The following is a 15,380-nucleotide window of genomic DNA, read 5'->3' as shown; positions in this document are numbered from 1 at the left end:
TGGTGGGATTATGACCTCCCTTTCTCTACAGGATAATGTTTGATAAATCATCGATAGGATGTCTCGGGCCTTCCTGACTGTCTGTTTACAATGTTCAGAAAGCTTCATATCTGCTCATATTGTAACTTCAAGATTCCTTTCCTCCTCCCTTGTTTTTAATTCAACCCCACCAGGTGTGTAAAATATTGGAAGTTACTATTCCCCAAGTGTAAGACTTTGCATTTATCGACATTAAAACATAGCTTCCACTTCTCTGACCATCTTTGAAGTCTGTTCAAGTCATCGTGAAGGAGTGTGCTGCTTGGCATTGATCAATAATGACTGCCAATCTTTACCTTTCTACAATGATAGATTAGATTAACAACTAATGCTGTGATATAATAGGGCTAACAGAAACTTGATGCCACCTGAAAATTTGTGATAACGAGTTCCATTATGGTATGTATATTAGGAAAGATAGAAGGGGTGGAGGAGTCATGCTTCTTATCAAAACATATTTTCAAAACATCAAGCTGGTTCAAGGTTGGTTCAAGCTGTAGTAACTGCCAAAATAGCCTACTAAGTGAAACATGATTAACCCTTAACAAAGCCATGTTGTGTGTATTCAGAATGCCATATCTATCTAAATGGCCCCGGATTGCACTCTTAATCATTGTCTCTAAGATTTTTCCTACCACTGAAATCAAACTTGACCAGTCTGTAGTTACCAATTTCACTCTTAGAACCCTTTTATATATTGGCAATACATTGGTGCTTCACCAATCCAAACGAATCTCACCCGAGTCCAAAGATGCCCTCATAATTAACCTCATTGGTTCAATACACTCTCTTGCACTCTCCCTTGAAATTTCAGGGTATATGCCATCAACTCCGGGAGCCTTATTTTTCTTTGTACTCAAAAGTTTTTCTAATAAAAAATCATCTGTAATTACATCACTAATTTCATATGGCTCAGCCTCACTCGCACAGGCTCTTCTCAGCATGAAGGGTCTTTCATGAGAAAAGATTGATGCAAAGTACCTATTCAATTCATTCCATTCAGCATCAGCTGGGTTATCTAACACTTAACTGCACCTAGTGCACGAGTTGAATCTGATTAGCTTTCTTCTTTAAATATTATATGAATGGAATTCATATAATAAATTCATATAATATTTATACTGAAAATATTATATGAATGGAAATAGAACTAAATGAAGTTGAAAATGGAGAAGAGAGAAAATATTAAATGTGGAAGGGTCACTGACAGACAGAAAGTATCCTATGGTCATAATGAATTTAAAAAAAAGTGCATTAGATTCTACCATAGTTATCTGCCTAACTTTTCTTGATCCTGTTGCAGTAGAATACTATCATTACTATCATTAACAATCGTGAAAACCTTTGTATCATCTGCAAACTTGGACATTAAGTCTGATATACTTTCATCGATATTATTAATAAATACACAAAACAGCAATGGGCCCAGCACCAAACCCTGGGAGACTCCACTGATAACATTAGTCCACTTAGAGCAATGTCCATTTATTACCACACTCTGCTGTCTTCTTCTCAACCATCCCTTTATCCATTGCAGCAACTTGCCCTTAATGCCATACCGCTCCAGTTTGTGCAACAGTATCAAAAGCTTTCCTGACTTTCCCTTAACAAATCCATGCTGTGGCTAATCTATTACTGCAGTCTTGTCTGGGTGATCCTGCATCACTTCTTTAACCAGTAACTCCATTATGTTCACCGGAACAGAAGTTAAACTAACAGGTCTATAATTATTTGCATCACCCTATGGAACCCCCTTTGTGAATTGGGGATACATTTCCACATCTAGCCGACCGGGCTAGCCGGGTGGGTAAAGTGCCTGCCTGGCAACCCAAAGGTCGCGGGTTCGATTCCCGCCTCGGGCTTGGATCAAAGTACTGCAAAAACCTTGGGAGGTGCACTATGGCCACAGAAGCCTATGCGCCAACAACTACCAAAAAAAAAAAAAAAAAAATTCCACATCTCCAGTCCATGAGGACCCCCCCCCCCCCCCGAATCTAACGATGCTCTCATAATTATGGCCAAGGGTTTGCTTACTTCCCTCGCTGCCTCCTTCAATATAACTGGATAGATTCCATCTACCCAGGTGCCTTTTTTATGTTTAGCTTCAACAATTTCTCCTCCACTTTGCTCCCCGTTATTACAAAATCATTTAGCTCCCTGTTAGAGTTTAGTAAACTTCTGTCCTCTTCCTTACAGATTTCATCATGTGTGAATGTAGATGCAAAATACTCATTCAGTTTGTTAGCTATCTGAGCAGCAATCAACAATCGAACCACCAACATCAAGTGGACCAATCTGATTTATCCCCTTCCTTGTAGAGTTTACAAAAGTAAAGAAGCCTTTGTTGTTTTTCTTTGCATCCTTTGCCAAGGATTTCTCATAATCAGCCTTCTCTTGCCTAACCTCCCTTGTGACTTGATTACAGACTAATTTATATCTACCATAGGCTTCTGTGTCACCTGCTAATTTATATGCATCCCACGCATTTTTCTTCTCTGCCACAATCCTCATTATTTCGTCTGACATCGATTTAGGCCTAAATCTTGAACAGTGTTTCTTAGTTGGTATGGAAAGCCTAGTAGCTTCCAAGATTAATTCCCCGAAGGCCTCCCATTTAGAATTCACTGTTTTTAATCTTATCAGTTGATCCCACTGTACAAAATTCAAAAAAATGCCACTATTGTAGTCACCTTTACAAAAAAAAGCTGGTGTGAAAGCTGGACTATATAAAAAGCAGACAGAAGAAAAATTGACAGATATAAGCAGTGCAGAATTGGAATTTGGAGTGTAGAATGTGTACAGAAAGGATAGACAGTGTAGGAAGGGAGGAAAGGCTATGCTGTTAGTTAAGACACTCAGGGAGGTGGAGAATGAAAAATACTTGGGAATAATTGTGCAGTCGGATATGGAGTTCTCTGAGCAGTGCAGACGGGCTGCCAGAGCAGTTCATGGAGTTTTGTCAATGATATATAGGAATTTTGCTAGTAGAGACAAGGAGGTGATTATTCTTTTGTATAAATCGGTCTCAGATTTATGTCTGTCTCAAGGCCACACCTTGAGTACTGTGTACAGGTCTGGAGGCCTCATTTTAGGAAGAATGTAGAGTTGCTGGAACAAGTAGAGAAGGGCAACAAGATTGGTGAAAGGAACAAAGGAGTTCTCTTACCAGGAGAGGCTCAAATTCTGTCAGGTGCAGCATCTGGAGACTAGGCACCTGCAAGGTGATCTGATTGAGGTGTAAAAGGCCTTGAATGCTTTGAGGAGGCTCAATGTTGATGGGATACTTCCACTTGCTGAGATTAACCCGAGGGAGCATAGATTCCAATTGAGGAAAGACAGTTGTAGAATAGATGTGCGTAAGTTTGTCTTTAGCCAGCGGGTAGTTGATTGCTGGAACAGACTTCCATCTGTTGTTGTGGAAGTTGATAGCTTAAATAAATTTAAGGCTGAAATAAACAAACATTTGGAGTGACCAGATGGGTGAAATTGGACAGTTTTTTTTTTTTTTTTTTTTGGCTGATGCTCTATAAGCTTGCTTTCTTGCATCATATGCCTCCACTAATGCATATAGTAATATGATCACAAGTGCGCCTCCTCCTTTGCTGAAACCAGTTTGAACATTAGGCAGTTCTGTTTCCATGATTCTATACAATCGTTCTTCAATGATTTTCAATAGAATTTTGCTTGCGTGTGATATCAAGGGTATTGTATGGTAATTTGAGCAATTTAGGGTGTCTCCCTTCTTCGGGATTGGGATAAACACTGATCTCTTCCAGTGTTTTGGCCACAGATTGCTTTTACAAATCTCCCAACAAAAAGCTGTGATAACTGTAATTGTCAAAAGCATTAACAATTCTGTTGGTATTCAAAGGTCAGTTCCTGGGGATTTTCTCCTTTGTAGTTGTTGCAGCACCCATACTACCTTTTCCTCTAAAATGTCTGGTTCTTTTTATTGGCATAAAGTTCTTCCATGTATTCTTGCCGTGTTTTCCTAATTCCTTGTTGATCATTCAGTTCATTTCCATCTTTGTTTTTTGAACCCTTACAAGCAGTGAAGGGTGTTTATATCTTCTTTATTTGTGCAAAGAGATCTCTCATGTGCCCTTTTTTGTGATTATCTTCCATTTCTCTGCAACGTTTGTTCTAGTATTTTTTCTTGTCTTTTCTGGCTGCCCTTTGGAATTCTGCATTAAGCCTTCTTGTCTCATCTCTATCTTCAGCATCTTTAGCCTTTCTTCTTTTTTCAGCAATTTTGATGGTTTCTTTTGACAACCACTTACTCAATTTTTCACTTTTTTTATGGGATGTATTGCTGTGCTGTTTCAGTGACGATTTTTCTTATTTTCTCCCAAACTGTGGCTAGTTGCCTTTACATGTAGTTAAACGAGTCCAATCTGTTTTTTTTTTTATCTCAACCATGTACAATGGTGAGATAAAATACATGTACAAATCTATGTCATATTTCCATGGTGCAACATTCGTTTTGATGTTACAGAATTTGAGGCTGACTTTGGCTACTAAGAGTTGGTGGTCCAAGCTGCAGTCTGCTGCACCAGGTAATGTTTTCACTGAAAAAACAGAGCTTTTCCATCTTTGGCTGCACATGATGTAGTCAATTTCATTGTGGTGCAATCCATTTGGGGATGTCCATGTATTCAAACATTGCCTAGGTTGGATAAACCATGTGTTTCTAATCCTTAATCGATTTTCTTGACAAGAACCACAACTTGCGGTTTCCTGCCTCATTCCTATCCCCCAGACCAAATCTGCCAACAACCCCATCTTCTTTTCTGTCTCCTATTTTCACATTGAAGTCTCTAAGAATATACACAGTCTTATTTTGGTGTTTGACTCAGTACATCCTGAGCTTCAGCATAAAACTATTCAATTTCAACTTCAGTTGCATCTGTTATTGGTGCATAGACTTGAAATGCGACTTTAAGCGGTTTTCCATTACTGCCAATGGCCATTACTTTTGTTACTTACTGATCCATAATTTCAACTGATCTGGCAGTTCTCTTGTTCGCTATAAATGCCACACCATTTCTCCTGATTTTTTCATTCCCACCATAGTAAACTATAAAATCATCTGACTGAAAGTAGCCATTTCCCGTCCAATTTATTTCACTGACACTGATTATGTCAATCTTGGTCCTAACCATTGTACTCTTAATGAGTCCATCTTTCCATGATTCAGACTCCAAACATTCCATTTGCCAATCTTATGTGTTTTTGTACAGCGCAGACTGTTCCTTTCATCATGGCCTGCCTCAGCAAACATGCCTCCCAAAGGCTTTAACCGAATTGCATCATCCTTAACCACTTTACCAGAAACAGGTCATCGCTCTTCTCTAGTTACATGTTTGATACATTCCAGCCTGGAGGATCTGTCTTCAGGTATCATCTCTGTTAAATTCTTGAGCTTGTCATTCATAAAGTTTTCCAGTGAAAAATAGTGGAGTAGGTCACCACGTCTTTCTCCACCGGTGGAGCTATTATATGGCAATATTGGCCTTTACTAATTAAAACTCGAAGTCTTTAAAAATCTATATCTTTTCCGATAAGGTGATATTTTGTTCCAAAATTAGATACAACTAATCAGTGTGACAGACCCCTCCACCTAATTAAAGTCCCTAGCATTCATAACTTCAATTTAAAAAGCAGCTCTTCAAAATTTCAAATACCAGTGCTTTGCTAGAGCATAGGCAGCTGGAATTGACAGTTAGAACAAAGAATGCTCCAACTGCCAAAACAGACTTATCGCAAATTTAGTGTAAATATTACCTTTCCTTGATTATAAATAGTCAAACCTGATGAACTTTATCATATTATACTCTTGTTTCCCAGAAGAATTTAAAATAAACATATTAAAACCATATTTATAAATTATTTAGCAATCATCAGGGGATATTCAAGGGATATTCATGTGTTGTTGTTGTTGTTGTGGCGGACCCCAGGGTTTCTCCCATTAACCACTATTGTACTCCCTGTGTTGAGGCTCACACCAAAACCGGCCATCTGTATGTAGTGTGTTGGGTGTGTAAATGTTGTGATGTGTTCTGTTGTTATGTAGTCGGCCGGCACCTGACTCTTAGCAGGTGGGAAGTGGCAACACCTGGTCACAGTGTCCCCCCCCCCATCCCTGCCATGTGGAGGCGGCCAGGATCTATTACCTTCATGCTAGTCTATACCGGAACAAAGTTCCAGGATAGACAAAGTTATGAGGAAAGGAAAATGGGAATAGCTGGAAAAGTTAGGGGTGGTGGGGAAAGAAAGAAGTGCAGTGGGGGGGGTCAGAGAAGGGACCCGCCATAATAAAAGGAAGTTAAGAGATTTGAGAAAAGATAAAAGAGGGGGGGGGGGAAAGAGGAGGTGGAGGCAATTTCAGCCTTTGTAAAAGCCACATGCCGTGGTGTAATCTTATCCTGTGAGCAGGATTAGGAGATGTTGAGGTGTATCCTCAATAGATCTTCAGCTTGAAGGGTAGCTCTTCCAACGTTGAAGATTTCTTTAGCACTCCCATCGTTAGATAGGAGATCCTCTTGGAGCAAAGGCATATCAGAACTCTATGTCAGACTAGGAGGAGGTTCGATAGTTGCAGCAATCCTTAATTTCACTGTTAGATAGGTATCCAATTGCATGGCACAGCTGAAGCACTAGAGTCAAACTACATACGACATACACTATTTGCGGGCCAACCGGGCTAGCCGAGTGGGTAAAGTACCTGCCCGGCAACCCAAAGGTCGCGGGTTTGATTCCCGCCTTGGGCTTGGATCAAAGTACTGCAAAAACCTTGGGAGGTGCAATATGGCCACAGAAGCCGATGCGCCAACAACTACCAAATCAAAAAAAAAAAAAAAAAAAAAAAAACACTATTTGCGATTTCTAACACAGTAGGTTCGTCACTCCAATCAATAAAGATTTAACTTCCATCACGATGTATCACCCCAAGTTCGTGAGACAAAATGCAGAAAGTAGCAGTTGATGCTTTTATGATATATTGAAATCCAATATATTAATCAATTCTTTCTAGATAGCAGTTCTTGTAAAAGTCTGCAAAGAGAATGTCAGTCCTTGTTCAAGTCTTCAAAAATAATTTCAGTCCACGTTCAAGTCTTTCTCTTGATCCAGATTCAGGCTATCACAGGGCAGCAGCTCTCGATTCCTCTCGTCGTTTAAATGCTCGTGTTGCAAATAAGTTAAAAGCTTCAAATGCATTTTGTGATTGGATCAACAAAGGTTTATTGTCCCTGTCATAGGAACCAGTATTGAGTTGTAGTTCATTCCGTAAGTCGGTATAATAGTGACACCCCAAAAGAATATGATCTGCATCCTCTTCACCTCTACAGAGACAAAGAGGGGAAGGAGACAGTCCAAGTTTATATAGCTTACTATTGAGGCTGCCGTGACCTGACAAAAGGTATGTTCCATATAGTCCAGGAGCAAACCACAATAGTTCCCTTTTCCTGAATACCCTTACATTGGGCAAATATTCTCTCATCACCTTTCTCGTCTTCAATACAGACCAGTCAACCTGCCACTTATTAACATAAATAGTGTGCAATCTTTCCTTTTCGGTTGTAATTGGAACATTCAGGTCAATTTCCACGTTATCAAGAGAAGTAGGATGTGCCTTTTTCAGTTGGTATCTCACATATCTATACTGGACCTCATATTGTATTGGCATCCTTCCTGTCAGGACCTGCAATGCTGTAGCAATTGTTCTACAAGCTCTCGATAACATAAGAAGGGCAGCACGCTGGGCTTGCAATAGCTGTTTGATAATGGCACACTTGGTTGCCCTATAACCCCAGGTGGCAGCACCGTATGTGACAATGGACAGGAATATGCAGTTGTAATACATTCTCAGTGAGTGACCCTTAAGGCTCCACTTTTGTCGTGTTACTTGTCTCAATCTAGATAATAATGACTTGCATTTTTCTTTAATGTATTTTGTATGGGATATAAAGCTCAGACCATCATCCAAAATAATTCCCAAGTATTTTGTGGTTGAACTGTATTTAATAGCTTGTCCTTTATATTTTATTTTAGAGGGACTTCCTCTGTCTAACCTGCTTTTAAGCAACATTTGGGACGTTTTACTTGTAGATACCTGGAGTTTATGCTCATCAGACCACACACAGACAGCTCCTGCAGTACCTGGTTGGCAATATCTTCAAGAGACTTCCTGGAGTTTCCTTGGACCAAGATGGTTAGGTCGTCTGCATATGAGATCATGGTTGTTGCATCAAAATGTTTATTTAACCAGGAGTCAAACACTAAATTCCAGCATAGAGGCCCAAGAATAGACCCCTGTGGAATAGACACTTGAATGGAACCACTCTTAACAACAAGTGAGTGCTGCGAAAAGTAGCTCATCAGCAACCGGTATATAGGTGAAGACACATCGGCCTCCCGGAACCTCTCCAGGGCACTTTGCCACCAAAGGGTGTCAAAGGACCCTTTGAAGTCCACAAAGAGACAGATATTTAGTTGTAGTTTCCCGCTGTATCTCTAAAAGAGAAGCAATGGTATCTTCGGTTCCTCTGCCCTTTGTAAAGCTGAACTGTACAGGCGAAGAAAGTCCTTTCGTAAAGTAGGTACTTAAAAGTCGGCTCGCAGTAACTTTTTCAAGAGCCTTGCCCATAATAGGGAGCAAAGCAATAGGACTATATGACAGCGGATCAGATTCTGGCTTCTTTGGATTTTTGAGAAGAATTTTTAAGTTAGCAACTTTGCAAATTGCAGGGAAAATACCCTGATTAAGACAAGAGTTGAATAATGTTGAAATAACTACAGGAACTGTTTTTCCATATGTGCTTGAGCATTTCCACCTCAATGCCATCAAGTCCAGGACATTTGCCCGAGCGCATGGACTGAATGGCAGTATCAATCTCCTCAAAGTTAAAAGAAGGTTCATCAGGCAAGTCCCAGTAACAATTGTTTTTCACTCTGATGTCTATCTGTTTTGGATCCGTACATACTTCTTCTTCTTGATAAATAATAACATCCAGAATCCTATCCATGGTGGGTACCCAAGATATGATTTCTTGATCATCAGTAGTTGTAACCGGGGCGCCTCCGTAGCCAGGTGGGAAGGAGCAGCAGTGCGTAGTACACGTTTCTTGATTAGACCGGGGTTCGAACCCGTCACCACCAAATACGGAGGATGCAGAAAGGTCAGGGAATGACCACCGCATATCCCGGAGCAATATGGCCTTAGTTGCTAATGCTCCTAAAAACCAAATAACAAACAAACATAGTTGTAACCGATGCAAACACTTCACCAGTTGAAATTTTATAGTTTATTAATCTGTAAACGAGCCCCCAGGGAGAACTGTTTCCCTGGGTGCTCACTATTTGCTCCCATGAACCTTTTTTCCTCTTGTAGATTTCCTGATGATAGTTTCTTCCAGCAATTAACCACCCGCTGGCTAAAGGCAAATTTCCGAACATCTATTCTACATCTGTCTTTCCTCAATTTGAATTTATGCCCCCTTAGGTTTGTAATCTGAACAAGTGGAAGAATCCCATCAGAATTCAGCGTGCTGAACCCATTCAAGCCTTATACACCTCAGTCAGATCACTGTGCAGGTGCTAGTCTCCAGCCATTGCAATTTGCAGAACTTAAGCCTCTCTTGGTAAGAGGATCCCTTCATTCCCCTCACCAATCTTGTTGCCCTTCTCTGTATACGCTCAAGCAAATCTACATCCTTCTTAAAGTGAGGCCTCCCGACCTGTATGCAGTACTCAAGGCGTGGCCTGACCTGACCATTGCTTTATACAGAGGGACAATCACCTCCTTTTCCCTGCTAGCAAAATTCCTATATTTCATTGACAAAACCCCATGACCTGCCCTGGCAGCCTGTCTGCATTGCTCAGAAAACTTCATATCTGACTGCACAATTACTCCCAGGTCTTTTTCATTTTCTACCGCCTTAAGTGTAGTACCACAGAGTTGGTACGTTTCTCTGGGGTTACTTCTATCCATATGCAGTACTTTGCATTTGTCAAGGTTAAACTTCAGTTGCCACTTCTCATCCCATCTGCCCAAATTTTCTAGATCCAGTTGCAGTAGCACACTGCCATTACTGTCATTAACAACCCTGCCAACCTTTGTTTCATCTGCAAACTTCGACACTAAGCCTGATATACCTTTATCAATATCGTTGATAAATATACAAAACAACAGTGGATTCAACACTGAACCCTGTGGGACTCCACTAATAACATTAGTCCACGAATAGCAGCACTCATTGATTACCACCCTCTGTCTTCTCCCACTCAACCATCCTTTTATCCATTATAGCAACTTACCCTTAATACCATTCTCCTCCAATTTGTACAATAGTCTTCCATTCGCAACGGTGTCAAAAGCTTTCCTGAAATCGAAATATATGATATCAAAATTATTTTTTGCATCCAGTTCCTTTGTAACCACATCATAATAACCAATCAAATTTGTCAGACAAGACTTTCCCTTAACAAACCCATGCTGTGTCTGAATTATTGCTGCAGTCTTGTCTAGATGATCCTGCAATGCATCTTTAACCAGTGACTCCATTATTTTACCCGGACAGAAGTTAAACTAAGTGGGACAAGATCTGTCTCTCTTTGCTTTCTGGAAATCTCTTCTTGCCTGTCTCGTCAATGATTTTAATTTTGTCAAGTCTGAGGATCACCACCCTATAGCTCATGGACTACAAGCTGTAATAATTATGTTTTGAACTACTCTCCCCTGTTCATCTGCAGTGAGAGTAGTCAATTTTTCTATTTGGTCTTGTGTAAAGGAGTCTTTAAGTGCTGAATCAAATTTATCCCACTTTACTTTCTTTGTGTGAAATCTTGGTATGTTGATAGGATAAAATCTGAATCGCCATTCGTCACAATTAAGTTGGAATGTCACGATCTTATGATTGCTGGTAGACCAGCTAGTGTGCAACCTCCATTTGGAAAGTCTCGGACTAATAGTAGAAGATGCGAAAGTAATGTCGATGTGAGAAGAACCCATAGGCGTCACACACGTTGGTGGATGGCCAGGGGTATTTAATATAGCTAAGCTGTGAGATAAAATTAGTTCTTCCATTAATTCACCCTTTTCATTTGTAGTTGCAGCATCCACAGAGTAGACTCAGCATTTGCATCCATAATCACAATAGCGTTCTTCCCACGTAGAATATTAAATGTCATATCCAGGTAGTCCACAGACGGTTGTAGAGAGTCTCTGTATTGAGAGCATTGACAGTATAATGAGATAGCATAGACTTGGCCAAACTGGTCCTCTAAACATACACAAACAGCATGAGTGGAGCAGAGACTGGGAATTCTTTTAACTGTGAGACTTGGATCTAAGATGACTATTGCAGCCCAAATCCAACATCGGGTATTTCCACCAGTTCTAACCATTGTACTGTTCTATAGTGAATGGGAAGACCCTTTACAAGGCCCTTATATGAATAGGGCTCTTGAAGAGCCATAACCTGAATAAAATGTTCTTGCGACACTTTTGTTAAGTCATTTGTAACTGCAGTGGATTGTTGACAATTTAGCTGCAAAAACCTGATTTCTGTTGATTGTGAAGTACTAGAATTAATGCTTGATGTTGTGTTTCTATCCATAAAATGTCTTTGAGCAAACAGCATCTATGGCTTTTAAGTACTCTTAGCATTTGGGATCTCTGAAGGAGTGGGTGCAGTTCTTCTTTCGCTTCTTACAGTTTGGACATTCAGCTGGTTTCTCTTTATTTGGGCAATCTATAAAGTTGTGACTGGTTAGACCACAGTGTCAAAAGCTTTCCTGAAATCGAAATATATGATATCAAAATTATTTTTTGCATCCAGTTCCTTTGTAACCACATCATAATAACCAATCAAATTTGTCAGACAAGACTTTCCCTTAACAAACCCATGCTGTGTCTGAATTATTGCTGCAGTCTTGTCTTCAGAAGCACAAACTTGTGCATCAAGAAGCACAAGTTTGTGCTTCTTGATGACATGATCTTACAGAGTGGCCATATCCCAGGCATTTATAGCACCTGGGAACTATGGTATACTTAACCCTGTGAGATGTCCACTCTAGATAAATTCTACAAGCAGACAAAAGAATCTTGCGAATCGTACTAATGACTTCTAAAATCCAATTTATGTTGGACTTATTAGGTTTTGGCTTAGTTGGAAATCGAGGCTTAATTTGCTCTTTTACATCCTCAAGTGTAAAATCATAGTCTTTTAAATTTTTCTGATAGATATCTTCTATTATATCCTCAATCTTGGAGTCTTTGTGAACATCATAAATCACAATAGTTGGGCCCAACTTTCTGGGCAATTCAGGTTTTAAACCACACTCTTGTAATTTGACACAGTTTTTGATCTTTTCAAGATCTTGAGCGGTTGCAGTTTCGATTAATACCCCATTTGCCTGAATTTTCCGCATGTATTTAATTTTGACATCCTTTATGTCCGAGGTTAATTTAGCTTTAATCTCTTGTTTTACCTCCTCACTTGTAGCACAGGTGCTGCCCTCCTGCGCCTTAATCAGAATTACATGTTGCTGCTGTGTAAATTTACCCGCTATTGATTTTACAGTCTGAGTCGAAGTGTATAGCTGCGTGGCTTGAGCATATGATAAAGATAGCTGAGAGAAACCAGGATGAGAATCCTTAGGTGTTTTTTAATTCTCTTGTATTTTATTCATCTGGAATTCTTTTTCATCCAGCTTAGTTTTAAGGCACTCTTTTTCCATGATCATATTGATTAGTATCTGCTCCATGGCAGAGTAGATGTCTTGCATTTCAGCCTGCCCCCCATCAGAAAGAATGGTAGAGAGGCCAGTTCTTAAAGAGAAAACTTGTTCCATCTCTACTCCTAGCGTTAAGTTGGTTTGAGACTGGTCAGGAACGGCAACAGAATCTTCTAGGGCAGAGGAACTAAGATCCACTGAAGGCTCAGGCATGTTTTCTCCAAGGGTGTGGGTAAGTCTTTGGGATATAGGCTAGGAATTTCCATTGTAGATTCTTTACGGGTGGAAGCAGTCACTTTGGTCACATTATCACTTCCAGCAACAGTCTGTGCAGAGGAAAGTAATGGTGGGAAACCATCCAAGGATTCATTTGGATTGAGCGATTCCATTTTATATTAATGGTTCTTGAATTTAGTTGAGTTTTAAGATTTTTATTAGATTTTAATGTTATCTATAGCTGAGTTATAGATTTTAATTAGACTCATTTATAAATGAGTTATGAACTACGATATTCAAGTAATACAGGTGATACTATATTCAAGCTTGAGAATGTTGGCTCCCTTCAGTTGGGCAGCTTTCGCCAATCAGGTTGAGGCCTTAGGGTCACGTGACCAAACAACAACGAAGGCTTTTGTTTTCATTCGTTGAAGAAGAAGAAGCAATGGCTGCTTCCAGGTAACATAATTATTCTAGTCACTAATTCAATCACCCGTAAAACCAAAATAAATAACTCTAGCATTACTAAAACCATAGGGTTTTAGTAATGCTAGAGTAGCCAGTTTGGAAGGAGCAGCAGTGCGTAGCACACGCTTCTTGATTAGACCGGGGTTCGAGCCCGTCACCACCAAATACGGAGTATGCGGAAAGGTCAGGGAACGACCACCGCATATCCTGGAGCAATATGGCCTTAGTTGCTAATGCTCCTAAAAACTAAATAAACAAACAAACAAACAAACTAAAACCATATATAGTTGGAACGGAGTTCAAGTAGGGTCATCTTAGCAAAGTTTTAATCTAGTAGAAATTGTTACAAAGAGCATAGATTAACTTTAGCTACTACCAATGTTAATTAAAGGCCGAACCTACCGCATTTCCCCATGTATAAGACACACCTTAATTTTGGGGCCCGAAATTTGAAAAAAAATGTATTACATAAAGTTATTGAACTTAAGTTTTATTCATCATAAAATTCATACAACTCCTCATAACTTGAATTCAGCACTGTACGAAAATCTTTTCTGAGCCATTTCTGGGCAGAACGTGGCAAAACGTAACCTAATATACCGGTAACAAGTGCGAAACAATGAGCGCAAAGACAACAACCGCGAAAAAGTGGGAAATGCAAGTAAAAAAATCTACAACCACTGTATAAGATGCACCCAGTTTTTAGACCCCAAATTTTTCCAAAAAAAGGTGTGTCTTATACATGGGGAAATACGGTATATGGCGTTTCCATGTTGCTGATCGCTGGAATAAGCGACATGTAACTTGGATTTAAAAACTTTCAAATCTTTTCAAAGCCTTAGAAATTTGGCATGGAATAAACATCTGTTGACTCGCCGTTATCTGGAGATCTTGATGTACACAAAATAAATCCAATTTGAGTGAATTAAAGCCACTAAAAAACACTAAACTATACAGCAATCATCATCCTATTCCATTTTTCAATTTATTTGTACACACACAATTATTAAACACATATATATATATATATATATATATATATATACATACAATATTTACAAAAAGATATATATACAATTTTATATATATTAATATTCTCGTTATACATATATAAGACATTATATTATACCTCCTGGTGCACTTCGTATGTGTATCCCAGAGTGAAGGGTGGCTCCTAGGCAAAAGCCCATCTCCACCTAGTTCATCTGTTTTGGTGTAAAACATCAACAAATCTAGCCTAAAAACTTATATTAGCGGTGGTATTTTACCACCGCCAATATAAGACAGCTGTTGCCCTTCTCTAGGCCCGGGTTTATGTTATGTATTTGTGCCGAATGCACAAGTCCCGCACCCACTGGATGTAGTGCAGTACCAGTGGGTGTCAACAAATGAATTACTAGTGGAGAACTTGCACAAATTATCCTCACTTACACCCACTAATTATTATATTAAACAGATATATACAATACTTTTTTTTTTTTTTTTTTTTAATATGCTCAGAGTCTCTGAATTACTGAGAACCAAGAAAACAATATATAACAATATATAATATATAACTTTACAATAATAATTGACATAAATCTTGTCAATAACAATTGGCCATCAATGCAATGTTAATTAACATAAATCAACACAATAGCAATCCATATAAGTCAACACAATAACAATTAACTTAAATCTTCTGTTTACACTTAAACCTTTGTCTTAAGACTGTCCTTTTTTTAGGTTGTAAATCAAACCCCGAAAAGCAGTATATAAATCTACAGGAATCATACCACCAAGTATTTGGAGTGGATTGTTTGAAACAGTCCTTGGAATATTATTGATCGTCAAAAGAACTGATCTTTGTGTGGAAATAAGTTTGTGTTTCACTTTTACCTTTGATACTTTTTGCTACCAAACACTTGATGCATATAATA

The 15,380-nt window shown here is 39.2% G+C and overlaps 1 protein-coding gene across 2 annotated transcripts in view; it reads left to right on the top strand.

Moving 5' to 3' along the window:
* Window positions 1-15,380, top strand: part of Ide (Insulin degrading metalloproteinase) — a 692,915-nt gene that overhangs the window by 269,661 nt on the left and 407,874 nt on the right. The window lies entirely within an intron of this gene.

This window comes from Mastigoproctus giganteus, chromosome 11 (genome assembly GCF_048544385.1).
Source record: "Mastigoproctus giganteus isolate SK-2022 chromosome 11, ASM4854438v1, whole genome shotgun sequence".
In the NCBI taxonomy this organism is placed as follows: Eukaryota; Metazoa; Arthropoda; class Arachnida; order Uropygi; family Thelyphonidae; genus Mastigoproctus; species Mastigoproctus giganteus.
This window is presented reverse-complemented; position numbering and strand designations above follow the sequence as displayed.